This window comes from Dermochelys coriacea, chromosome 7 (assembly GCF_009764565.3).
Source record: "Dermochelys coriacea isolate rDerCor1 chromosome 7, rDerCor1.pri.v4, whole genome shotgun sequence".
Lineage (NCBI taxonomy): Eukaryota > Metazoa > Chordata > Testudines > Dermochelyidae > Dermochelys > Dermochelys coriacea.
Genome location: NC_050074.1, coordinates 33896608 through 33921467, shown reverse-complemented (window position 1 = coordinate 33921467; position 24860 = coordinate 33896608). Strand labels below are relative to the sequence as shown.

The following is a 24860-nucleotide window of genomic DNA, read 5'->3' as shown; positions in this document are numbered from 1 at the left end:
TCAGTCAAGCAGTAAGCACCCCCCACACACACATGACAGACTACAAACTCATCCCCAGGGTCACATAGTCACTCCTCTGTCACCTGGAGAACTCCCTCATAAAAATCCTGTTAACTGCTCCTGTCCACTAGCTCCTTTGGTTGGTTAGGAGAGTATTTTTAAACCCTGTTCTTCCTGCGTAGCCCCACCCCTTTGTTAAGGGTTGATAGGTACTAAAGGGCTTAGGGATCAAAGCCTCATTAAGAAGCTCTCAGCCTTGCCTAGTAGGCCACTAAACTCAGGTCAGCGCACAGGTGCCCCAAACAATAAACACACTATATATGTCAGTCAAGCAGGGAACACACCACAAACACACTAAAGACAACATGCTTACCCGAAGATCATGTAGTCACTCCTGCGTCCTCTGGAGAACTCCCTCGCAAAACTCCCGTTAGCTGCTCCTGGCCACTAGCTCGAAGGGAAGTATTTTCACACTTGTGGCGGCTGACGAAGACCAGTGTTGGTCTAAGCATATATGTTAATTTTAGATTTCTACATCTGGACACCCCCATCGCACCCTGTGGCCCCACTTGCCCTTATGTTGGTAAAACTTTTGTTGCTCAGGGTGTGAAAAAAAAATGTTTTGCTGGCATAAGTGCTCATGTGCACAGCGCTGTCAGCGGGAGACGCACTCGACATGGCTGCTGCTGCTCGTTGAGTCGACGGGCGAGCTCTCTCCCATCGGCAGAACGCGGCTACACGAGCACTCGGACGGCGGTGCAGGTGTATCGGTAGAGCTGTAAGCTTGTAAGCGTAGACATGGCCTGACTCAGGGCGGGCAGGCAGCACAGCAGGAGGGGAAGGAGCTCTGCAGCACCAGGGCTTCCAGATATGCAAGCCTGGGGCAGGAAAGAGGTAGAAGAGCAGCATTAGGGGTTGGAGTGTGGCTATTACTTACAGCACAGTAACACCAGGGACACCCATTGAGGTTACAGAGCCATTGTGCCAACCACAGCATAGATACACATTGAGAGGGTGGCCATGCTCCAAAGAGCTGTGTCTTTTTTCTCTTGTGGGAGAGGCAGGGCAACATAAAATAAAATCCTCCATTGTTGTTTGCAGTTTTGTTGTAGCTGTCTTGGTCCCAGGATATGAGACAGGCAAGGTGGATGAGATATCATCTTTTATTTGCCCAACTTCTGTTGGTGAGAGAGAGAGAAGCTTTCGAGTGCCACAGAGGTGAGGTGGAAGATGAAAACAGTTCGTCCTCTGGCTTCTTTACAGAGGTTTCCTAGAGGGGGCTCCCAAGTCTCTGTCCTCCATGCTGCTGTTTTGACTTTACCCAAAAATGGTAAAAAGGTTTCGTGCTGCCATCAGACCATTAGTCCCTGAATTCCACTTTCCCTGTCTCCAACCGTGGCCAGTACCAGCTGTTTGACAGGAAGGTGCAAGAAGCCTCAGCATGGGCAATGGAGGAATAAGCTGTTCACAGGGAAGTTTCTCCTCACCACTCAGGTCTACTGAGAAAAGACCCAATTTATAACCTGCCAGAACATCCCTGTAATCAACAAGAACAAAGGTCCTCTCCCAGGTTCTGCACCTCCATGTTGGCAGCATGTGTGGGTGAGGCGGCTGTCAGTCCCAGCAGCCAAAGGGACTTTTCTCTGGTCCCTGCCATTCTTGACTCCTCCACGGGACAGTTGGTTTCAAGAAAGAGTCTTTTATGAATTCCTCCCCATCCTCCACTTGCAGTCATCTGAATTCAGCCAAGAGCTGGTAACTGGGATGCCTCTAACTTAGAGCCACAGTTCAGCCAGAGCCAGCCACAGCTTGTCAGGAGCTGCAGATCTGTGGCTGATTTGTGCACCGTATGGACATTTGACATGAATTCAGAGATTCCAAGGCCAGAATTGACCATGCTGCTCATCCAGTCTGATCTCCTGCGTAACGTGGGCCAGAGCATTTCACCAGTGGTTTTTTACATCTGGCCCATCACTTCTGGCTGGGCTAGAGCACGAATTGTAGAGAGAGACACCCAGATGTGATGTAAACACTCCAAGCGATGGTGGATCCATCAAATTCCTAGGTCAGTTGTTCTGACGGCTAATTACCCCCTAAAAAATCTGCACTTTTTCCAGTCTGCATTTTTCCAGCTGTAGCTTCCAACCATTGGATCTCGTTCTGTCTTTGTCTGTGAGAGCAAAGAGCCCTCTCCCATCAGAAATCCTCTTGCCATGTAGATACTTATAGACTGTGACTTACAGTCACATCTTAACCTTCTGTTCATTAAGCTACATGGCTTGAGCTTCTCTGGTCTCTTACTGTATGGCAGGTTTTCCAGACCTCACATGGTTCTGGTGGCTCTTTCCTGAACCCTTTCCAATGTGTCCTAGCACAGCATCTCCCAGCCACATGGAGGCTTGGCTTAGCCCTACTTTCGGGGTGAAGCTTGAGGAAATCAGAGCCTGCAATGGAAGGGCTTCTTAGTATTTAAAATGAGGGAGAGGGTCTAGCCCCCCACTTGCTATTCCCTGAGGCAGGAGGGGTGGGGAGGGAGGGGGAGTGTTCCGGGAAGACTAAATGGCCCCTGCACAAGCTGATCTGGTGAAAATCATCCTTTTAATAACAAGGTTTAGTACAAAATGAAAAAGCACAAGAAACGGGCCCAGTTCCACATACAATAACGGTGCAAGGTTTAGTGCGAGGAGATCCCGACCCCTGAGCAGGAGGGGGTCTGCAGAGGCATTTAGGCATGAATTGGCCCTTCCCTCTTGCTCTGGTCTTCATACACCCTGTGGAAGGCACTTGCTGGCCCAGCAGGATTGCTGCACTTAGGCAGCTGGCATTCTCTCTTTGGCTCCTGAAATGAGGTGCCCTCTTGCTGAGAGGGTATGGCAACCAGCTTTGGACAATCAAACACCACCCCGTTGGCACTTGGGTTTCAAGGGCTTCCCCTGGCCCCACATCCTGTAACTAGTGTCACGGTGGCGCTGCTGGGGATTGTCTCTCCCACCCAGGCAGGGGGCCGCTCCAACCCCTCCTTTCCCACTCCCCAAGAAGAAATGCTCTGCCTCCACTGAGCTAGTTCTGTGATTACACATGCCCAGCTGGGATGGGCTCATGCACTCCCAGTGTCTCTGGTATCTAAGGCAGATGCACGCCATGGTCTTACATAAAGCCCATCACACTGACATCAGAGAGCTTCGGGGGAGGGGGGATTGGATGTGGCTGCCGGTGTCCCCCAGATCCAAGGCTTACAAAACCTGCAGTGTCGACAGTGGGTTCCGGTGGGGATGTCAAGGAGCGCTGCACAGCTCATGTCTGTGCTGAGATCCTCTCATATCCAGAACCCCCGCCCCCTGTAGGGTGCCTGTGTGCGAGGTGAACCCTAGCCCTGGCCCACCCCCTCTGTAGGGGTGGAGGTGGGAGCAGACATGTACTGGAGGTTGGGACTGTGAGTGGGATCACACCAGACAGCCAGGATCATTGGCTTCCTTCACTATCAAGAACCAGAACGGCCAAAGGACGACAAGCAGAGCACCCTTGAAGCCAGAGGACAGGCACTGGGGGGAGGGGGGAGAATGCTTCCAGCCCTCTTCTCTCCCTCCTCGTATGTGCTCTCTCTCTCTCTCTCTCTCTCTCTCTCTCACACGCACACACACACTCTCCCCCCTTGCCCAAACTGAGGCCGCTTGTTCGTCCCGGTCTCCTCATGGCCTCTGTGGCCGGGCACCAAAGATGGCGTCTGTCTCGGAGCTCCACTCGGGGTCGTTGCGCTGCAGGAGATGGAACGGGGCCTCCCGTCTGCGCTGCACGAGCAACAGGACCAGCAGCAGACACCAGAAGAAGAAATTCACCCAGGCGGCCGCCTGTCGGAGTGGGGAGAATCACATGCAGCAGGGGGTTGGTGAAGTATGGCTGTGTGTTGCCCTCCCTGCTGTCTGCCTCAGACCCTTCCTCCAAAGCCCCCGCCTCAGGAAGAAGAATTCTTTGAGGGGCTCAACAAGCATGTGGACGAGGGTGATCCAGTGGATATAGTGTATTTAGATTTTCAGAAAGCCTTTGACAAGGTCCCTCATCAAAGGCTCTGAAGCAAAGTAAGCTGTCATGGGATAAGAGGGAAGGTCCTCTCATGGATCAGTAACTGGTTAAAAGATAGGAAACAAAGGGTAGGACGAAATGGTCAGTTTTCAGGATGAAGAGAGGTAAATAGTGGTGCCCCCTCAGGGGTCTGTACTGGGACCAGTATTGGTCAACATATTCATAAATGATTTGGAAAAAGGGATAAACAATGAGGTGGCAAAATTTGCAGATGATACAAAACTACTCAAGATAGTTAAGTCCAAAGCAGACTGCAAAGAGTTACAAAGGGATGTCTCAAAACTGGGTAACAAAATTGCAGATGAAATTCTATATTGATAAATGCAAAGTAATGCAATGGAAAGCATAATCCCAGATACATATAAAATCATGGAGTCTAAATTAGCTGTACTTGGAATCACTGAGAGCTGGGTTATGTAATAGAGCCTCAGAACTCAACCTTTATATTGTGGCTGAAGACAGTAGTGGGTATGAGAGATGCTGTCCTGGAGGAGCAGTACTAACTTTTGACTGCAAACCATGAGTGGAGGACAGCAGGAGGAAAAGGAGGGAAGGGGTGTGCTAAAGGAAATTTGTTCATAGGACTGTCAGATCTGCAGGTGGGTAAACTGAGGCAAAGACCATTGCCCAATGTACTGTGGAAGTGGGGATTTTGCTTAGTAGTCATTCACCATGCAGTTGATTTATTGTTTCCTACATTAATGCTCTTCCTTTTGTCTTATGCTTTTCAGCATTTCCTTCATAGCATGGAATGTTTTTTACTTTTGACTAATATTGAGTTGTTTACTGCAGAGCAGCTGTTGCAGCTATGCTGACATTAAGCTAGGCTGCATATGAATTGTGAGCAGGTATCTTCAGTAACAATGCACATCCTGTGGTACTTTGGGGAGCATTCAGGCTGCAAGATAACTGTGGTGTGGGTCTAATCATATATTGGCTTTTATAAAACTGCTGTTTTGCTGTTGGCTGAACTTATAGCTTAACTCTACCTCATTCCTGTTGAGGTGCATGAAATATTGAACACTGTTTAAGAGCTCGATCATCAAAATACATATCTTCTCACTTGTCTTTTTCACAAAGAATGTGGCAGGACTCACACAGAAACCATATTACAGACTGAATACATGGCAACTTAAAAGAGGGGGATGCAGGTCTCTTGTGTGACTAGAGGAATATTAGTAGGTTTACACACAATACACTTTACTGACTAGAAAATCCATGTTACCAACAAAAAGACTACTGTTTGGTGTTTGCAAAAAGAAAAGCAATACTTGTGGCACCTTAGAGACTAACAAATTTATTAGAGCATAAGCTTTCGTGAGCTACAGCTCACTTCAACCTGTTTGGTGTTTGTAAGTGAAATCATTGCACTCCAATTCTCTGTGGAAGAAATGAGCTCTACTTAAAATTATATTTTAAATATTTTCAAATACATTTGTTAAAGCTATTTCACTTTCTTAATGCTTTCCATTTAGACTGACATCTGCACCTTCACTTGCTTTTCAGTACTAATTTTGACATAATACTAAACTGCCTGGAAGTGGCATTTCAGCACATATATGGGACAAATATTTCCATAGTTATGTATAAGATGCTATGAAATTCATTGTCCATTTGGGTCAATTTCATAGTCATAGGATTTTAAAAATTGTACTTTTCATGATTTCAGCTATTTAAATCTGATTTTTCACAGTGTTGTAATTGTAGGGTTCCTGACCCAAAAAGGAGTTGTGGGTTGTTTTTGCAGGAGAGGTTGTAGTACTGCTACCCTTACTTCTGCTCTGTTGCTGGTAGCGGTGCTGCCTTGAGAGCAGCTGGAGAGCGATGGCTGCTGGCCAGGAGCCCAGCTCTGAAGGCAGCGCCGTCACCAGCAGCAGCACAGAAGTGAGGTTGGCATAGTATGGTGTAGAACACACGCTGAGGGGATGCAAAGGTGCCCCTCCTCTTCAAAGTTTCTAGCCACCAATTGGCTATCTTGGGGAGGAAGGGAGCTGATTGGTCCCTCAACCGCCATGTGTAGCTTTTTGCTCTGTACATTCCAACAACCCCACCCTCCCTACCCTGTAGAGGTAGCCTGAGAGCTGTTCTTTGCAGTTGCTGGAGGTCTACCTGATTACTTGTTTTGGGGTTGGAAAGGAATTTTTCTTCCCATTTCCAAATTGGCAGAGGCCTAGGGAGTTCTCCTCCCTCAGAGCATCCTGGAGGCACAGTTAAGTTAAACAGGAATAGGCTTTAATAATGAGTGATAACATTCTTACAAAGTGCTAATTCATTTGAACTCACAGACGGTTTCCAGTGCAGTTAAAAGGAACAGTTCCTGGGATTTTACTGATGGACCTTGTGCCCAAGGGACAGGGAATGACCTTGTAGCCTTTGCAGACCAACATCCCCACTTTTAGTATCCATTGCCCCCTCACTGGGTTAGGGTGGTTAGTAGGACTCAGAAAAGAGAGCTGAGTCCTAGTGGTAGGCTAAGGAGAGGCTACCCCAAATTAAGGGTTATATGGTAGAAACCTTGTAACCCCTGCACTGGAGCCATTTACCTGATTGGTGAGAGTATGGATGACAAGGGGGGCTGACCCCTCCCCTGTGTTAATTTTAATAAAGTTGTGGTGTGCCACTTAAACCTCATCCCTGTATTTGTCCTCATTCATCACTGTTTACAAGTCTATTACTACACAATTCATCTCCTGTCAGGGAACACACTGCTCCAGCACCTAGCATCATCCTCTACAAATATATCAATAAGTCTAGGACTGAAGAGGGGAAAAGAAGGAGTCAAACTGAGGATGCAAGAAACCTTACAGGTTATAATTTGGGACCCTGCATTGAACTATTTAGTTTGTAACCCCTCCCTCAAAGCTAATCATCTGAACAAGTAGTACCTAACTAACCTCAGGTGGCAGTCAGTTGCCAATGACCCTGGGACTGAGCAGATTTTTGCCATATTTCTTAGTGTACAAATGGCTTCTGAATCCTGCTGGACAAGACCTGAATCTCTGCTTATTTTGAAAAGATTTCCAGGGGCCACTTTCAAAGAATTTGGAAGGATGGTCGCTAACTGTATTAAAGCCATATTTGGGGGTTTCATTGTAAGTCCATGGGGCTTGTTTTGTAGGTTTAATACATATGATTGTTTTTCAAATTCAGAATACAAGAATACTGCACTGGAGAATCTTTAGCTTGATGAGTCCAGGACTTTAAACTCTCCAGTTTGAAAAGAATCAGTGACTATCTTTCCAAAAAAAATCTCAAGATGGAACAGCCTACAGCTCAATTATTTCATGTATTATCCACATTCATTTATCCACATTCATTTACTTGAGTCAAATACTATTTGTAAATACAGTATTACTGACTCTTCTTGGATGCACAGTAGACAACAGTAATACAGCAACTGCTCGTTCTTTTGCGTGTGTTGTGGTTTCTGGAAACAAGAGACTGGAGCTAGCTAGAGAATTTTGATTTATATTTTAAAACTTTAAAAAGAATTGAATTCAGGAGTATGTAGGCCCTAAGGGCTCCATCCTTGGATACATAGGAAAGTTGAATAATTTAAATAAAAGCACTTGTCGGCCCTACAGTTAGTTACTGTCATTCCATCTCTACAATACCATCTGTGAGAGTCAGAGAGTCTTCCAAGGGTGTCTATGGTGCACACAGTTACTATCCAAACATCAGGGCTGAGTTTCATCTGTATATTTGTCACATTTAAATAATTGCAGGGTTGAGTTACAAGGGTAGCTTTGATACTTCATCACAGGAGTCACTCAGATGCAAGTGTCTTCCCACCACCTAACTAGCTTTGGTAGCTTATCAGTTCTCAGTAGTGTTGCCTGTGGTACAATTCACTTAAGACAACCAACTTGAAGTTCTAGTGGAATCTGTTTCACAGCCTATGGGTAATATAGCATGAGAAATACTGAGACAAGTATGACTGAAGAGGTAGGCACTGTGCAGACTCCTTGCACACAGTCTCTCTTCCGCTGCTGCATACCCTGGGACAGTAGCAGTTAGAGAAAGTAGCTGAGAACTAGGGAAGGCAGCATCTGGTCCTTAAAAAGCAGCAGCCGGCAGGACCAAGCTTCTTCACCCTGCCCCAGCAGGAGACGGGGGGGCGGGGCGGGGCGGGCGGGAGTTTTAATGGCAGGCTCCTGCCTGCCGGCTCCCGGCCGCTCAGCCGCTGCCCGCCCGTGTGTTGATTGTGCTGGCGCCCTAAAGATGACACGGTCCACAAGCTGGTGTCTTGGGCGAGGCTTGAGTCAGGTGTGCTGCTGGGGGCGCGAGCAGGGCACCGAGTGTAAACTTGCAACGCTAGCGTTAGCCACCCGATGTCGTCAGCACGTTGCAGCGAAGGGGCTGGCTTCATGGAAATCGAGAGAATCTTTCAGGCAGAGAAAGGAGTGACAAGGCGCCAGCGAACAAGGTGGAGGAATTTATTCGTTTTGAAGCTGAATTTTCAGGCAGGAGTCGGTTTGCTTTGACTGGTAAAAATGGAGCGATTTGGCAAAGGAAGTAGGATTAGATTTGAAGTGTTCAAAGAATTGCTATGGCGTTAGTGCCGCTCAGTGGCATATGTCACCGTCACGTAGAGAGGTGTAGGAAGGGGAGGGCTGCATAATATTTGAAGGGGAAAGTATCGCTTCTCGGCCTTTTGGCTAAGATCAAGTGTAGTATCTGTTCTTATCAGTTTAATATCTGATACGTCCTCTATCTGAGGACTATATATTAATGGATTTTTGGAACAGGGAGATGGAATAGGAGCTTGCTCCATCCACTCCATGCATCGACCTGGTATTGCAGTACTTTCAGGAACGGTGCACCTCCCCTTGGGGACACTACGATGGTTGAAAAACAAAATCGGTAGAACTTTTTCTTGTGAACCAGTTTTTATAACGGTTTTATTCTTGATTCTTCAAGCTTTTGATTTATTTATTGCGAGTAGTTGGTCGCATTAAGTTTCTGTTGTACTCTTGTGAATCTGGAGATGTGAGCTTTTTTTGTGTTACTAGAGAATTATTTAAAAAGCTGGGACTCTGCTTTGCGCAGTGAGTACTTTTAAGAGGAGGAGGCATGAATAAGGGTTTATCAGGGAGATACTTCTTTATATACATGTGACCTTCAATCTTATAACAAATAACTGCATTATGATTATATAGACAGGTTGTATTCTTCTCCCCACCCACCAGATGCTCTATGTGTTTTGGTTTGTAAGCTCAAGTGAAGGCAGTAGGTGTGGTACTGCACCCAGCACACAGGGGCCCCAATCCTCTGTAATAGAAGTTCAAAACACTCATATTTAACTTCTGGTTCCTACGATGTGGCTTGGGACAGGACACTACAGGTGGCTGCCCGTTTGAAATTGCTCTGCAGAGCGAAGATTAAACTATTTACCTCCTCTCCGAGGAGTGTACATTATGCAGTGTTTGTGACATGCTTTGCAGCTGCGAAGTGCTCAGTGTTACTCTTCTGTGAAAGGTTTCAGAGGAGTAGCCATGTGAGTCTGTATCAGCAAAAACAACGAGGAGTCAACAAGAAATTGCAGCCCAGGAATTCATTTGCAAACTTGACACCATCAATTAGGCCTGAGTAGAGACTGGGAATGGCTGGGTCACTCCAACAAGTAATCCCCCCCTCCCGTTGATATTCACACCTGCTTGTCAACTGTTGGGAATTGCCCCCTTTAGCCCTGACTCGCCACCTACCCCCAATATTTTCATATGCTGTATATTTATACCTGCCTACTGTATTTTTTGCTCCATGCATCTGATGAAGTGAGTTATAGCCCACAAAAGCTTATGCCCAAATATATGTTTTCGTCTCTATGGTGCCACAAGGACGCCTCGTTGTTTCTTCTGTGAAAGGCTGGTTTGTGGCAATTGATTTATCCCAGGCAGGTGCTGACACTTACAGCGTTGCAGCTGGGCCGCTGAAACCTTTAGTGGAGACGCTACCTATGCCACTGAAAGGGCTTCTCCCGTCAGCATAGGTGCTTCCCCTCCCAGAGAGGCAGTAGCTATCTCCCTAGGAGAAACCAGTCTACACGCGGGGACGGGGGGGCTAGGTCGATATAACATGTCGCTCAGGGAATGCATTTTATGCCACATACGTTGGAAGCGTAGACCAGGGCTCAGTGAGCGAGTTGTTTCCCCCTCCATTGCAGTTTTTTATTTTTCCACCAAGCTTTCAAATCACAAATCGTAGCAACCCCAGCAGGAGCCCCACGCGCAGCCGCCCCACCCTGCTTTCAAATGCGCGGCCGGCCTCGGGTCTGGTGTGTTATGCTCCGCCCCTCCGCCGCCCGGACCAATAGGAGCTCAGCATGCCCCTGGCTCGACAAGGGGGAGATGCCGCCGGACTTCGCCAGGAACCTACTGCGCGTGCGCTTCTCCCGCCAGGGGGCCGCCAGGTGGCAGCAAAGGGACTATAGAGACCCGTTTCGGGAGCTGCACAGGGGATATTGGTGGGCACCAGGTGGCTCTATGCAGGGTGATCCTCTAACTAGGAAAAACTAAGGACCCCACCCTCCTTCTGCGGGGAAGCAGTGGGACTCTCTGCGTGGGGACTCTACAGGTACTAGGGTGCAGGGACTGGGGAGGGGCGAGAATCCCTCTATAGGGGGAAGCATGGATGCTTCAGGCCCACCTATACTGTCACAGAGGATTCTGAGCCAGGTCATCTGCAAGTGCACAGGAACAGTGGGACTGGGGTGGATGAGAATCCGTCTATGGGATGGGCGAAGATACCTCTCCCTAGAGTCAACCTAAGAGATCCTTGCGTAGGACAAGAGGCCCCCGTTCACTGTTTATTTTCCCCCATACTATCTCTCACCCAGAGTCCAGTCTCCCTCCGCTGCCATGCGGCATCGTGTCCTGCACTGACCAGCCTTCAGCCAAGGGGCTCGGAACATCCTGGCTTTTTTCTCCACCATGCAGCAGGGTTTCTCGTTCTTGGGCCAGCACCGCCCCGGGCTCTGCCCTGTCTGGGGCAACTGCGGTCACTGCCCCACAGAGCTACACACCCTAGTGGAACACAATTAATGCAGCCAGAGAATAACCATCAAGGCAGGGAGAGAACAGGGCCTCTGTACACAATGGTGCAGAGCCCACAGCTGGGATCGTAAATCTGCGGGTACTTTGGAAGTAATAAGATAGTGGCACTGATGGTTGGGCAGATAGGAACATTTCCTGAGCTCTCCCCTTCCACACAGTTCATCACTTCAGTTGGTATTATCAAGCGACTGCAAGCTCGAAGTTTCCAAGCCAGCAGGTATTTCAAGCAACTCCAAGTTCAAGGTGTATCTGGACATTATTTCCTGGCTGCATTTCAGTCTTTAAAACTTCTTGTGTAAGAGTCCGGGACAATGTACTCTCCAGAAAAGAATCAACTGGACAAATGCATTAAATTGGACGCTGGAGATACACCAGGACAAAACCGCACAGTCACCACTGAACTGAACTAACCGGATCAAGCAAAACTAGAACCTTTCACAAGAGTTAGTAGAAGAGCAGTTTGCTGCTCTTTCTGTAAAAGAGACAAAGTAGCAATTTAAAAATAAACTACATCAATTTGGTCCTGCAAATAGTCACCATTTTTTACAGTTCTGTCTAGAAACAGAAAAGAAGATAAATAACTCTACTTGACAGCAATTTTGAGTTTTTGCCTATGAGAGCCCCTCAGCATAAAACTACCTTTGAAGTCGCAGGGCATTCAGGCCCATGATACTTTTGCATTTCAGGCTCCCCGTGGCTTTAATGAGAGCTTTGGTGGCAGAAGGAAAATTAACTATATAATTATTCAATCTATTTAACAGAATTAGGCCCAAATGAAAGCTTTAGTTTTAATTAAATGATAGAAAACAGTCATACATACTCCCTTGAAGTCCTGTGATCTTTCCATAGAGACCAATTACTAAAAAGAGTAAAAACACCTTCTGCCAGGTGTTGTCAGTAGCAGCAAGGACCTGGTTGAAATATCTAGAGGTTCCGCGTGAAATTAACAAACACACTGGCCACCAAGAAGCCTGGGGAAAACTAAATCCCCCTCCTTAGGCACCCTTAACAGGCAAATCTTCTCTCGCAAGTCCTCAGTAACTGTGTATGAAACAAAGAAAACTTATAAGACAAAAGGAAGAGCATTAATGTAGGAAACAATAAATCAACTGCATGGTGAATGACTACTAAGCAAAATCCCCACTTCCACAGTACATTGGGCAATGGTCTTTGCCTCAGTTTACCCACCTGCAGATCTGACAGTCCTATGAACAAATATTCCTTTAGCACACCCCTTCCCTCCTTTTCCTCCTGCTGTCCTCCACTCATGGTTTGCAGTCAAAAGTTAGTACTGCTCCTCCAGGACAGCATCTCTCATACCCACTACTGTCTTCAACCACAATATAAAGGTTGAGTTCTGAGGCTCTATTACATAACCCAGCTCTCAGTGATTCCAGGTAACAGCTAATTTAGACTCCATGATTTTGTATATGTATCTGGGATTATGCTTTCCAATGTGCATTACTTTGCATTTGTCAATATAGAATTTCATCTGCAATTTTGTTACCCAGTTTTGAGACATCCCTTTGTAACTCTTTGCAGTCTGCTTTGGACTTAACTATCTTGAGTAGTTTTGTATCATCTGCAAATTTTGCCACCTCATTGTTTATCCCTTTTTCCAAATCATTTATAAATATGTTGACCAATACTGGTCCCAGTACAGACCCCTGAGGGGACACCACTATTTACCTCTCTTCATCCTGAAAACTGACCATTTCGTCCTACCCTTTGTTTCCTATCTTTTAACCAGTTACTGATCCATGAGAGGACCTTCCCTCTTATCCCATGACAGCTTACTTTGCTTCAGAGCCTTTGATGAGGGACCTTGTCAAAGGCTTTCTGAAAATCTAAATACACTATATCCACTGGATCACCCTCGTCCACATGCTTGTTGAGCCCCTCAAAGAATTCTAGTAGATTGGCGAGGCATGATTTCCCTTTACAAATCGTGTTCATCTAGGTGTCTGATAATTCTGTTCTTTACAATTTGTTTGGTACTGGAGTTAGGCTTACTGGCCTGTAATTGCCAGGATCGCCACTGGAGCCTTTTCTGAAAATTGGCATCACATGAGTCACCCTCCGGTCATCTAGTACAGAAGCTGATTTAAGTGATAGGTTACATACCACAGTTAGCAGTTCTGCAATTTCACATCTGAGTTCCTTCAGAACTCTTGGGTGAATACCATCTGGTTCTGGTGACTTATTACTGTTTATCAATTTGTTCCAAAACCTCCTCTAATGACACCTCAATCTGGGACACTTACTCCGATTTGTCACCTAAAAAGAATGGCTCAGATTTGGAAACCTCCCTCGTATCCTCAGCCATGAAGACTGATGCAAAGAATTCATTTAGTTTCTCCGCAATGACCTTATCATTCTTGAGTGCTCCTTTAGCATCTAGATTGTCCAGTAGCCCCACTCGTTGTTTAACAGGCTTCCTGCTTCTGATGTACTTAAAAACATTTTTTTTTGCTGTTACTTTTTGAGTCTTTGGCTAGCTGTTCTTCAATTTCTTTTTTGGCCTTCCTAATTATATTTTTACACTTCACTTGCCAGAGTTTCTATTTTCCTCAATAGGCTTTAACTTCCACTTTTTAAAAGGATGCCTTTTTGCCTCTAACTGCTTCTTTTACTTTGTTATTTAGGCACAATGGCAATTTTTTGGTTCTCTTACTGTGTTTTTTAATCTGGGATATACATTTAAATTTAGCCTCTATAGGGTGTCTTTAAAAAGTTTCCATGCAGCTTGTAGGGATTTCACATTTGGCACTGTACCTTTTAATTTCTGTTTAATTAACTGTGCTGACTTTTGGATTTTTACCATATAAATATAAAATCAATCAATTGGAATATAAATATTGTGCTTACATTTCAGTGGATAGTGTAGAGAGGAGTATAAACAAGTCATTGTCTGTATGAAATTTTAGTTTGTACTGACTTTGTTAGTGCTTTTTATGTAACCTGCTGTGAAACTAGGCAAATATCTAGATGAGTTGATGTAAACCCTGGAAGACCTCGGCATACCCCCAGGAGTACACGTAGCCCTGGTTGAGAAACACTGCCCTAAGGGATGTCTCTGTCCGAACCACATGCTCCTCTGCACCTGTCTGCTTTCCCCTAGCCCTTAGTTTAAAAACTGCTCTACGACTTTTTTAATTTGACATGCCAGCCATCCTGTTCCATTTTGGTTTAAGTGGAGCCCATCCTTCCTGTATAGGCTCCCCCTTTCCCAAAAGGCTTTCCAGTTCCTAATAAATCTAAACCCCTCCTCCCTACACCATTGTTTCAGCCATGCACTGAGACCCTGCAGTTCTGCCTGTCTAACTGGCCCTGCGCGTGGAACTGGAAGCATTCAGAGAATGCTACCTTGGAGGTCCTGCACTTCAATCTCTTACCTGGCAGCCTAAATTTAGCCTCCAAGGCCTCTCTCCTATCCTTCCCTATGTCATTGGGACCTACATATACCACAACCACTGGCTCCTCCCCAGCACTACATGCATGTCACCATGCAGTTCTCCCGGTCATCGCAAACCCAGCTATCTATGTTTCTAATGATCAAATCCCCCATTACTATTACCTGTCTCTTCCTAATAACTGGAGTTTCCTCCCCCAGAGGGGTATCCTCAGTATGACATCATATCCTCAGTATGACAGGATACCATGACATCATCTGGGAGGAGGGTCCCAACTATGGGATCATTTCCCTCTGCTCCAGTTGGATGTTCTCCTTCCCTGAGACTTTCATCCTCCTCAACAGCACAGGGGTTGTCAGACTGGGGGTGGGACCATTCTACTGTGTCCCGGAATGTCTCATCTGTGTATCTCTCTGTCTCCCTTACCTCCTCCAGGTCAGCCACTCTGGCCTCCAAAGCCCATACACAGGGTCTCTTTTGAGGGCCAGGAGCTCCTTCAACTGAATGCACACATACGCCACCCACCCATTGGGCAGATATATATGCTGCTCATACGTGCTGCTCATACATGCTGCATTCAGTGCAATAAACTGGACAGCCCCCACTCTGTGGCTGGGCTTCTGCCTGCATTCTCTTTTCATCCTGCAGCTGTTTCCTTTATTGTGGTTTTTATCGGGGCTGTTTATTGCCTTAAGTTTAAAGAAAGTTAATTCATTGTATCTCTTCCCCCGCCCCCCACAGACTCCCTAACAAAATTCCCCTATTAGCTGCTTCTGTTCACTAGCTCCTCTGGCTGCTCAGGAACAGGTTTTTTAAAGCCCTGTTCTCCCTGAGTAGCCCCACCCCCTCGTTAAGGGGTGATGAGCGCTAAAGAGCTTGGGGGTAAAGGTGGCTTGGGATGGGATACTCCAGGCAGCTGCCCCTTTCCAATTGCTCTGCAGAGTAAAGATTAAGCTATATACCCCCTCTCCAGAGAGCTTTGGGAGGGGAGTATGTTATGCAGCGTGTAGTACACACCCAACGACACCATCCAGGAGATCTTACAGGATGCCGCCAAGATCGACCCCTCCCTGCTAGCACCGTGGCAGAAGATAAACGCCCTGAACACCTTCCTGATCCCCTGCATCTCTTTCGTCCTAAGGGGATCTGCCGTGGCAAAGGTACCCCTCAACAAGGCAGACAAGATCATCCGGCAGCTGGTGTAGAAGTGGCTGTTCCTTCTCCAAAGAGCCAGCAACAAGCTGGTCTATATCGCCCATAGGCATGGCGGTGCCAATGTCCCCCGCATGGGTGACCTGTGACATCGCAGTGATCACCCATGCCTTCCGCCTGCTGACATGTCCCGACACTATGGTAAGGAACATCGCAGCAAACGTCCTCCATGACGCAACAAAGAAGCGGATCGGCAGAGCCCCCTCCAACCAAGACACCGCCAGATTCCTGTGCGGTTCTCTGGATGGCGAATTTGGATGGGACGGTGGCGACATTGCTTCGCTGTGGTCCCGCGCTCGCAATGCCATGCGTCACCTGGGGAAGCGCATTGGCTGCTGCTAGGAGTGGTGCGAGGAGCGCCAGGAGCTGGGAGTCCTGGTGCCGCAGATCAGGTCCAACGACTACATCATCGTCTCCCCAAGCGCCAGGGGCATGCTGGAGAGGACCCTGAAGGCGGCCATCCCCTTGTTGTACATGGAAACCCTGAAGCGTAAACCAGACCAGGGTAAAGTCTTCGAACTTACCAGCAAGTGGGACGCCAGCAACCACTTCCTTGCCGGGGGCAGCTTCACCCGTTTTGCCGACTGGCGGTTCATCCACCGCGCCCAGCTCAACTGCGTCCCGCTCAACGGAGCTGTCCACCACAGGAACCGAGACAAGCGTTGCAGGAAGTGCGGCTACTCCAACGAGACCCTGCCCCACATCCTATGCAGCTGCAAGCCCCACTCCAGAGCCTGGCAGCTGCGCCACAATGCCATCCAGAATCGCCTGCTGAAAGCCATCGCACCGTGCCTGGGGGAGGTCGCCGTGAACTCCACCATCCCCGGGACGGACAGCCAGTTGCAACCTGATGTGGTAGTCACCAACAAGGACCAGAAAAAGATCATCCTCATTGACATCACAGTCTCCTTTGAGAACAGGACCCCGGCCAACCGCGAATTCTGAGCTCTTAAGCTGGAAAAATACGCCCCCCTGGCCGACACCTTGAGAGCGAAGAGCTACGACGTGCAGATGGATGCACTGATTGTTGGAGCCCTGGGCACTTGGGACCCCTGCAATGAGCGCGTGCTGCGGACCTGCGGGATTGGTAGACGGTACGCACGGCTCATGCGGCGCCTCGTGGTCTCGGACACAGTCCGATGGTCCAGGGACATCTACATTGAACACATCACTGGCCACCGACAGTACCAGGAGGTGTGAGCTGGTACAACATCGTGCATCAACCATGGGAAAGGGACTGAGAGACTTTTTTTTTTTTCCCATTGGACCATATGAACTGGAACCATAAACTCACTGAACATTAAATCCCACCAAATGAGGGTAGATCCATCCTCATCTTCGTATCCGTTCATTATACTCCACACCTGAACGTAGCCCTTATATGGACAACATACTCCCATATCTCAATGTCTGTACTTTGACCCGTTAAGCTTTTACCCCCAATCGGGGAGATTGCAGATTATGTATTCCTTACGCCACCCACTCCTAAACTGAATTTCACACCCCTTGATAATCTGTACCTTATTCCCTGATAACCAGAAACTTCTATGCCTAAATTCTGTACCGTTTTCTTTTTACTTCAATATTATCTTCATAAAATTACTCTCCTGTGAAAAGCTGGTTTGTGGGGTTTGATGTACCCCGGGCAGGCGCTCCGCGAGAGAGCTGCTCCTCCTTTGCAGTGATTTGTTTTTCGACCACGCTTTGAAATCACAGCCAGCCGGTGGCGCCCGAGCTCCACAGCCAACAGTAAAGGCAGCCGCGGCCAAAAGCGAAGCGAGCTCTGGAGCCTGAGCCGAGCTGGCTGTCGGGGCCCCCACGCTGCAGTTTAGGGCTTGTCTACAGGGGGGAACGGCCTGGCCACCTGTAAACAGAGTAACCTCTGCGCTGTAGCGCTCCCAGTATAACCCCCCATGGGGGAAGCCATGTCCGGGGCGTGGGGGCTCCCCGGGGTTCTGGCTGGGTCTTTGGGAGGAACCAGACACGCTCCCTGGAGGTGGGCAGAGGCCGAGCTCGAGCGAGTTTCTGCTGGCGGTGGGTGCACCGGAGCCAGGGAGCCTTCAGGTAATTCCTGTGTGGGGGAGAGACCGGCGGGGCCCTAAGGGGAGGGCAATGGGGAGGAAATTCCCAAGGAGGAAGGGGGAGCGAGTTCCTTTCCCTGCGAACAAAGGACCAACGACAGCACCGCAGTTAGCTCCCGCCAAGCTGGCACGCACAAGACCAGGGCTTGTGCCCACCCAATCAGCACCCCACGTACGTAAACATCCCCTCGCCACCAGTAGAGCGCATGCGCACTCAGATCCCCGCGCATTCCCTCACCTCCCGCGCTTGCAGGCTGCCGCTCATCCCGCCACCACCTTGCGCATGCGCACTCAGGCTGCAGTTCATCCCGCCACTTCCATACCCATGCACCTTCAGGCTCTCGCGTAGTCCACCTCCTCCCTGCGCATGCGTACTCAGATTGCCGCTCCTTCGCCCACTCCCTCTCTGTACATGCGCGTTCGGCTTCCTTCGCTCTCAATGAGAAAGGGAGATTTCCCAGCATGCCCCTGGCTCTCCGGTATTTAAATCCCGGCTGGGGGGAAATTCGGCCATTTGCTCAGCTGCTGTTGGTGGGGGTGAGTGGGGATGGGGCCTCTGTGGCCATGCGGCTCCGTATCGGAAGCCCCTCCCGTGGAGCGGGCGGCTGCTGCCCGCGGTTCCTCGGGGTTTTGGGGAGGGAGTCACTCGGGCACTGGGCGGGGAGCTGCGTCCCGCCAGGTGGAAGGCGCGGGCAGGCTCCGCCGCCATGTTGCGAGCTATGGGGTGTATGGAGCTGGGGGGCGGGTGCTGCAGTGGGGAGGCTGGGGGCCCCACAGGCGACCCGTAACTTCGTGGTGGGGATTCGTGACTCGCCCCACATGTCGCCTCTGCGGCCCCCATGAACCCTTTGCCTGCGGCCCTGCTCGCTGCCTCCTCCTCGCGGGGCGCTCCCGGCGGGGCGCTCCGCCCGGTAGCCCAGGGAAACTCTCCCGCGCCGGCTGCTGCTCAGGAGGGCTGGAGCCCTGCAGCGGCAAACCCGTCTGGAGCGCCGGCCGGGCCGGGAGTCTCCCCGCCCCCGGAGAAACGCTGCATTGGGCGGGGGCGATTTCACTGCAGGAGCCCTGGACAGTGGTTGCGCGGCCCCACCCCCACCATGTGCTAGAGGCACTAGCCACGTGCGGCCTCGCTCCTCCTGCAGGGGGTGCTCTTCCCCAGCGGAGCCCCTTCTGGCCGGGGCCCCTTTGCAGTCAGGTTGCTGGGGCACAAGGCTTAACCTCATCCTGCCCTTGCCACAGGAGTAGGCAGCCTGAAGGTCTTAGCCAGTGCTGAGGGTGAGGGGCAGCTTCCTGCCGTGGGGGGTGAGGCCTGTTCTTTCTATGATGAGACCTATCACAGACCTGTGCTGACAACCTTGTGAGGACCCCAAATAAATCTGAGGAGAACAGACTTGCCCCCACCCCTGTGGCCAGGGGTATGAAGGGCAGCCATGCCATGATGCTGGGAACCATGGGGCAACTTGTCCATGTTTGGGTGTAATTTAGAGCCCTGCCCACTTTGCCATGGGAAACGTGACCATTCCATGTTCCTAATGCTGTTTCTCTGTTTGCAGGGTTTAAAGCTCCCAAGTGCTTGCTAGGTAAGTTACAAATGCCATCATGTATGCTGGAGCTTGTGTAGCACTGGCTAGAGCTGCACCTCCTCTCCCATTCTCACTCCTTCCCAGGACTCAGTCCAGCTCCCAGGGGCAGGTGTTCCTTGTATTTGGGACACTTAAGGTGGCCCTGGGGTCCATGGCTAAATTTATAAGGCCATAGTGTCATACTGTCTGTGATATCTAAATGGCTGAAGTTCCCAGATGCTTGTCTGCTATAGGAAGCTAACCAAATAGGAGTGGGGCATGCTATCAGGAAGGGAAGGGGTGGGGGGGGTTGACATGTTGCTGTTAATACAGCATGTCATTGCTTTTAATTGGGTCCCTGGTCTTGGGAGTGGGATGGTACATGAAGTGGAAGTGCTGCAAAGATGATAAATGCTGAACTCTCTCTTTCTGAGGCTTCAGTGGAGAAAATCTTTACCAGATTCTGAGTGGCACTGCCCTTAGCTCAAGTAGATGTGGATCACATTTAGGCCCCTGTGGCCTGGTACTTCAACACTGCTGGGAGGGGCAGGCCCTTGTGGAACAGCACCAGAAGAGAGCATATGCCCACATTGCCCTTAACATGGGGAATGGGTAGGCCAGGTTGTATGACTCTGTTCCTACAAGAGCAACATTCCATGACTGCATGTTAAGGTTCATGTGTCTCGTCTCTTTAAGGCATGGGTCTTACCAGTCATGTGCATCTGCAGCCTCTCAACGGGTGAGTAGTTGAGCTTTCTCAGTCTCTGATGAAAAGATATATGGAACATGGGGGTGGTCTACACAGGGGAAACCAGCTTCATTACACCATGGCTAGGGTGCAGCTGTCTTCCCTAATGTTGATGGGGTGGGAGCAGGGACACACAGTGTTGCCTTGGGGCTTAAGTGGAGCTTCATCCACCGATTCAATTGTGTGCTAGGTGGGTCTCCTGTGTGAAGCAGCCTTAACTCTCCAAGTATGCATCCCTCTTAGACAAGCAGAAGCTGTGTGCCCTGCTTGGAACAATGGCTGGCAGGATGGAGGGGGATGGTCAGTGCTGGCTTAGGATCTGTATGTATTGGAGTGATCCAAACTTCCACTTCCTCCTGCTCACTGCAGCAGTGCTGTCTCCCATGTCTTGGGTTTTTAGTAAATGATAGTGCATGCTGGGGCAGCATCTAGTTTTTTCCCCTCTAAGGATGGGGATTTGTGGTTCCCCAAATGGCTCTGACCATTCCTGTGTGCCTGGCAGCTCAATCCTCTACCTAGTTTGAGGACTGTGCAGTGGTTGGTCAGTGCAGGCTGCAGTGTGGGAGTATTTCCCATGGACCCAGTCAGGCTTCTGCTTCCTTGCTGTTCAGTGATGAATGCAAACAGACAAGCATATGGCTGAGTGTCTGTGATGCCAGCTTACTTCTGAGAACTTGGAGATTGTCCCTGGGGAGGGGAGGGACTTTTGGTCTAGGAATAGGGTTAATCTGCCCCTTCTGTTTCAGGTTACCCCCACCCCTAGACGGAGTCCGGCCTCGTATACAGGTAGGATTGGGAGTTGTTCTCTGTGGGGCTGGAAGGCCTGCCCTGCTAAGGCTGTGTGTGTGTGCTGAGCACTCCCATCTGGGTATATCAGTGCCCAGCCCCCTTGCCATGTGATCTGAACTAGTTCCTCTGAAAAGTTTTGAAGAACATTGATCAATAAGCATGTTAGAGTTCTGATGGCAGCTGGCCCTTGGAGTGGAAGATGCTGTGCATTCAGACACCTGTCTCACAGGGCTCTCTGCTTTCCCTCTAGGTGAACTCATCCTGGAGGTGAATGCCTGTCTCAGGTAAATGCATCTCCTACACAGTGTCCCTAACATGGTAGGGCCTGGCCAGTTCCCCTTCTGTAGCTCTGGGATGGGCCATTACTTCAACAGTTGGCAAGTGGCAGTTTGAAAGGATGACACCATGTTAGCTGGACGACACTTGTCTCATGGCATTTGAGTTACCAAAGCCCTGATCAAACTGCTCTGGTTCTGCTCCAATGAGCTGTGCTCTGTTCCTGTGCTCACTGACCCAATTTTCTTTTCTTTTTGTACAGGTGAGATGCCTTGATCTTGGAAGGGTGAGTGACCTACACAGTCCTAGCTTCCCTTCTGCCCACTGTCCCAATGAGGAAACTTGTGCCATCTTACTGTCTGTTTTGGTACCAGAACCTGCAAAGGTGAACCCACTGGTACCTGCAGCATGAGAGGAGGAGAACATGCTCCAAGAGGAACAGTCTGATGGGACATTGAGCTAGGTCTGACATTTTCCTGGGTGTAATGGCTGATTAACCCACCCCATAACACTGCTCTGCATGCTGCCATCTCAGGCAGGAGCAGCACCCTGTAAAACAACAAGGGATTGTTGCCAGAGCACCTTTGTATATGAGCAATGTGGTGATGAATATCACTGAGGAGAGAGAGAGAAAACGCTAATCGGATGCTCTGGTTCTTTTCAGGTGCCTGGAGTGAGTCTTGTCCAGCTCCTGATCCAGCTACCCAGGTAAGGACACGCATCAGATAATCTGATGATGATAATGGGTGGGGCTCAGTCCTAGCTGCCTTTTCCCACTGACATGATGAATTCACTTTGGAATCTCGTTCGACTGAACATTGCTGTTGAGACTCTGACCCTGAGGCTTGGTGACGAACAGGCTGCAGGCTTTGCCTTATCAGAGATGCAAAGTTAGAATTCAAGGCCTCATGATTCAGATCAAATAACCTCTCCTCCTCTAGATTAAAGATGCAGGAGTGGATGGTTCCACTGCACTGAGTGACAGGTAAGTGCCCTTCAGCTCTCTCCAGGGCTCTTTGCAAATGTCCCTTGCATAGAAGCATGTGTAAGAGACCAGATGCTGCAAATGCTACTGGGATCCAAGTTTCCTCCCTAAACTGCTGGGATAAGGGACATGGGGGGAGTAGAGCTTCATGGTGGTGTCAGGGCAGCCAGTAATGGGTGTGTGAAACTGTTGTGGTAGTGCCAAGGGGGCCTAATCAGCATCCCATTGTGGCAGGCATGGCACAGTGCTGTCCTGTGGGGTAAGAGGTGCTCACTGCAGTTTTAATGATGAGCCAAACTAGCTCACTTTGATTTAATATAAACATGAAAATATTTGAACAACTGAGAAACTGCACAGAGCTGGGGGTGAGTTTGGGACATCTGTGCTGGGGAGTAGCTGACTGTTGTCCTGTTCCAGCAGGTAGCCAGAGGCCTGGGGTCAGAAGTGCCTGGAATGGTGAGTGAGTGAGTGGTCCTGTGGATGTAAAGAAGGGATAGCCAAGGGGGAGCAAGCAGAGACCACACCTTCCCCTCACTGTAAACTGAATGGCAAACTCTGCCCTATGGCAGGGGTCCTGTCCTATTCTCCAGCTCCTCAGTGATGAGATCCCTACTACCCCAGTCTGATCCCCGTGAGTGAGTGCCAGGAGCCTGGCAGCAGTGTGGGTTGAGAACATGGTTGCTTGCTCCTTGCCCAGTCCTCCAACAGCTGTTTCTTCTGTTTCAGGAGCCTTCGAATTCCTGCCACCAGGGGATGGGCAGTCAACTAGTGGAGCTGCAGGTAAGCTGAGAAGCACCAGCTGGAAAGGGACTGGTAGAGAGGAGCTCTGCTCCCTCCATAGCAATACAGGTGGGGGGTGGCCCCACTTGTCCCTGGGTGAGTGGTGGGTAGGTGCCATGTCCTGATGAGGAAAGCAGGTCATGTCTTACTGTCCATGCTGGTCCAGAACCTGCCAAGGTTGAACCCACTGGGCTGGTGGAGAGAGAGGAGGAGACTCTGTTCCAAAAGGAACTGTCTGATGGGACTTGGGCAGCATTGGGGTGATGAGTGGGGTATGCCATGGGAAGCAGCTCTCCTGCAGTTCTCTGCTTGTTTCTCATAGGGCTGCCTGGAAGCACACTCATCTGAGCACAGCAGGTGAGTGTAATTGCCACTGACTCTGTACTTGCTCCCTGTGTGCTGACCCTCTCCCATCTCCAGGGATGAGCTGTCAGTCTCCTTGTGGTGCCTTATGCTGGAATAAACTAGCTCCACCTCCATGCTGATCCTTTCCCTTCCCTCAGGCAAGAGGTTGAGCATATGATGAGCACTTACCGCCCCAGTCTGATGCTGGTGACTGACTGGTACTTTCTGAAGCTTGACCCTGGGGGATCCCTGTCTGCCCCTGGCTAGGGGCATTGCTATCATCCGTCTCCTTCCTTCCTGCAGGTTGAAGTGTGCGGACCAGATGCAGCTTTGCATCACCCCTCCCTCCAGGAGGAAGAGCTCTCCCTGCTAAGCTGTGACAAACCCAGCAGCAGCTTGGTGTTGGCAAGGGCAGTCAGCCCCTTAGTGTGCGGTTCTCTGTGTAGTGACTGTTAAATAAAACATTTCTGCACAGAGCTGCTGGAGCCTTGATGTCATGTTGGGCCTCAGTGTGCATCGCAAGGCCTCCCAGGGGGTGTGGGCTGACGGGTGTCATACTAGGGAGCAGGGAGACTTACTAAGTGGAGTTGGGGCCCTGCTCACCCATACCTGCAGTGTGTGGGGGGGTCACAGCTCCCTGGACAAAGCGTAGAGGTGGGCTGGCTCCTCTTATGATAAAGAAAAGGAGCCTCGTGGTTTGCAAACCCCATAGAGCGTTCGGGGGGGGTCTCTCCATACCAGCTGGTCCATGGGGCTCCTTCCTGTCTCCCCAAGGGGCAGAGTTGCTGGTTTCTGCCTAGGTGGCCCTGTATCCAATGACTGAGGCTAGTGCTCCTGCCATGCCACAGGGGCCAGTCTCCATCCCCAGTTAAGAGCTGAGGCAGGACACTAAATGCACCCACTCAGCCCTTGCATAACCTGACATTGTACAGCTTACAATGGCAGGGTTGCAGGCACCTCCCTGCCCCTGGTTTCTGCCAGTGTGCTGAGCAGGAGCAATGCCTAGTACCTGGCTGTTGTGTGACAGGGCTGGAATGGGGATCTTCACTGTGATAACTTATGAGTGTCTCATGCTGAGGGGACTCTTGGCATGTCTTCAGTCTCCCATTAGTCACTCTTCCCTCCACTGAAGCCCTAGAACTGACCTGTGTGCGTGCTGGCACAGGCAGGTGAGTTAAGACACTGCTCTTGGCTCATTCAGCTTTGAGTGGGTGAGTTGGAGGGTGTGAAGCTGGTGGAACTGGGCCACTGGTCTGTCCTAGATCACCTGTATCTGTTTGCTCAGAGTGCTCCACTTCCTGTCAAGGCTTATTGGATATCCCTAGGGTGCAGTGCTCATGCCGTCTTCTACAGGGTATTAACCTGTGCCCCTGAGTGGGAGCCTAATACAACCTACCTTACAGGCCCAAAGGGATGGAGTCCTGCTTGGGTACAGCTGGGAGCAGAACCCTAGCTCACAGCACTAACTGCCCATCCAGTTCTTGGACTTGTCATGTGAGTGGCTGTAGTAGGATGGCACAGTAGCTGAGCTGCTTCTAAG

The 24860-nt window shown here is 49.7% G+C and overlaps 1 long non-coding RNA gene and 10 other non-coding genes across 14 annotated transcripts; all 11 read left to right on the top strand.

Annotated features, from left to right (window-relative positions):
* The first annotated feature begins 8486 nt into the window (after positions 1–8486).
* Positions 8487–23798, top strand: LOC119858665. Of its 4 annotated transcripts, XR_006282935.1 has the most exons (12): positions 18352–18375; positions 19389–19415; positions 20094–20136; positions 20892–20931; positions 21185–21218; positions 21473–21496; positions 21875–21918; positions 22152–22195; positions 22613–22655; positions 22922–22975; positions 23298–23332; positions 23624–23798. It is a non-coding gene; the product is annotated as an uncharacterized LOC119858665 (long non-coding RNA). The 4 variants fall into 4 exon arrangements; XR_006282934.1 differs by lacking the exons at positions 18352–18375; positions 21473–21496 and adding an exon at positions 8487–8506; XR_006282933.1 differs by lacking the exon at positions 21473–21496 and having other exon boundaries at positions 18353–18375; positions 22616–22655.
* LOC119859577 lies at positions 8719–8908 on the top strand. Its single transcript, XR_005294248.1, has one exon. It is a non-coding gene; the product is annotated as a U2 spliceosomal RNA (small nuclear RNA).
* Positions 19794–19869, top strand: LOC119859590. The gene has a single exon (XR_005294255.1). It is a non-coding gene; the product is annotated as a small nucleolar RNA SNORD26 (small nucleolar RNA).
* On the top strand, positions 20751–20819 carry LOC119859589. Its single transcript, XR_005294254.1, has one exon. It is a non-coding gene; the product is annotated as a small nucleolar RNA SNORD27 (small nucleolar RNA).
* Positions 21037–21113, top strand: LOC119859588. Its single transcript, XR_005294253.1, has one exon. It is a non-coding gene; the product is annotated as a small nucleolar RNA SNORD28 (small nucleolar RNA).
* On the top strand, positions 21538–21663 carry LOC119859594. The gene has a single exon (XR_005294259.1). It is a non-coding gene; the product is annotated as a small nucleolar RNA SNORD22 (small nucleolar RNA).
* On the top strand, positions 21988–22057 carry LOC119859591. The gene has a single exon (XR_005294256.1). It is a non-coding gene; the product is annotated as a small nucleolar RNA SNORD30 (small nucleolar RNA).
* On the top strand, positions 22475–22545 carry LOC119859587. The gene has a single exon (XR_005294252.1). It is a non-coding gene; the product is annotated as a small nucleolar RNA SNORD29 (small nucleolar RNA).
* Positions 22786–22844, top strand: LOC119859593. Its single transcript, XR_005294258.1, has one exon. It is a non-coding gene; the product is annotated as a small nucleolar RNA SNORD31 (small nucleolar RNA).
* On the top strand, positions 23095–23219 carry LOC119859595. Its single transcript, XR_005294260.1, has one exon. It is a non-coding gene; the product is annotated as a small nucleolar RNA SNORD22 (small nucleolar RNA).
* On the top strand, positions 23488–23555 carry LOC119859592. The gene has a single exon (XR_005294257.1). It is a non-coding gene; the product is annotated as a small nucleolar RNA SNORD31 (small nucleolar RNA).
* Positions 23799–24860: the final 1062 nt, after the last annotated feature.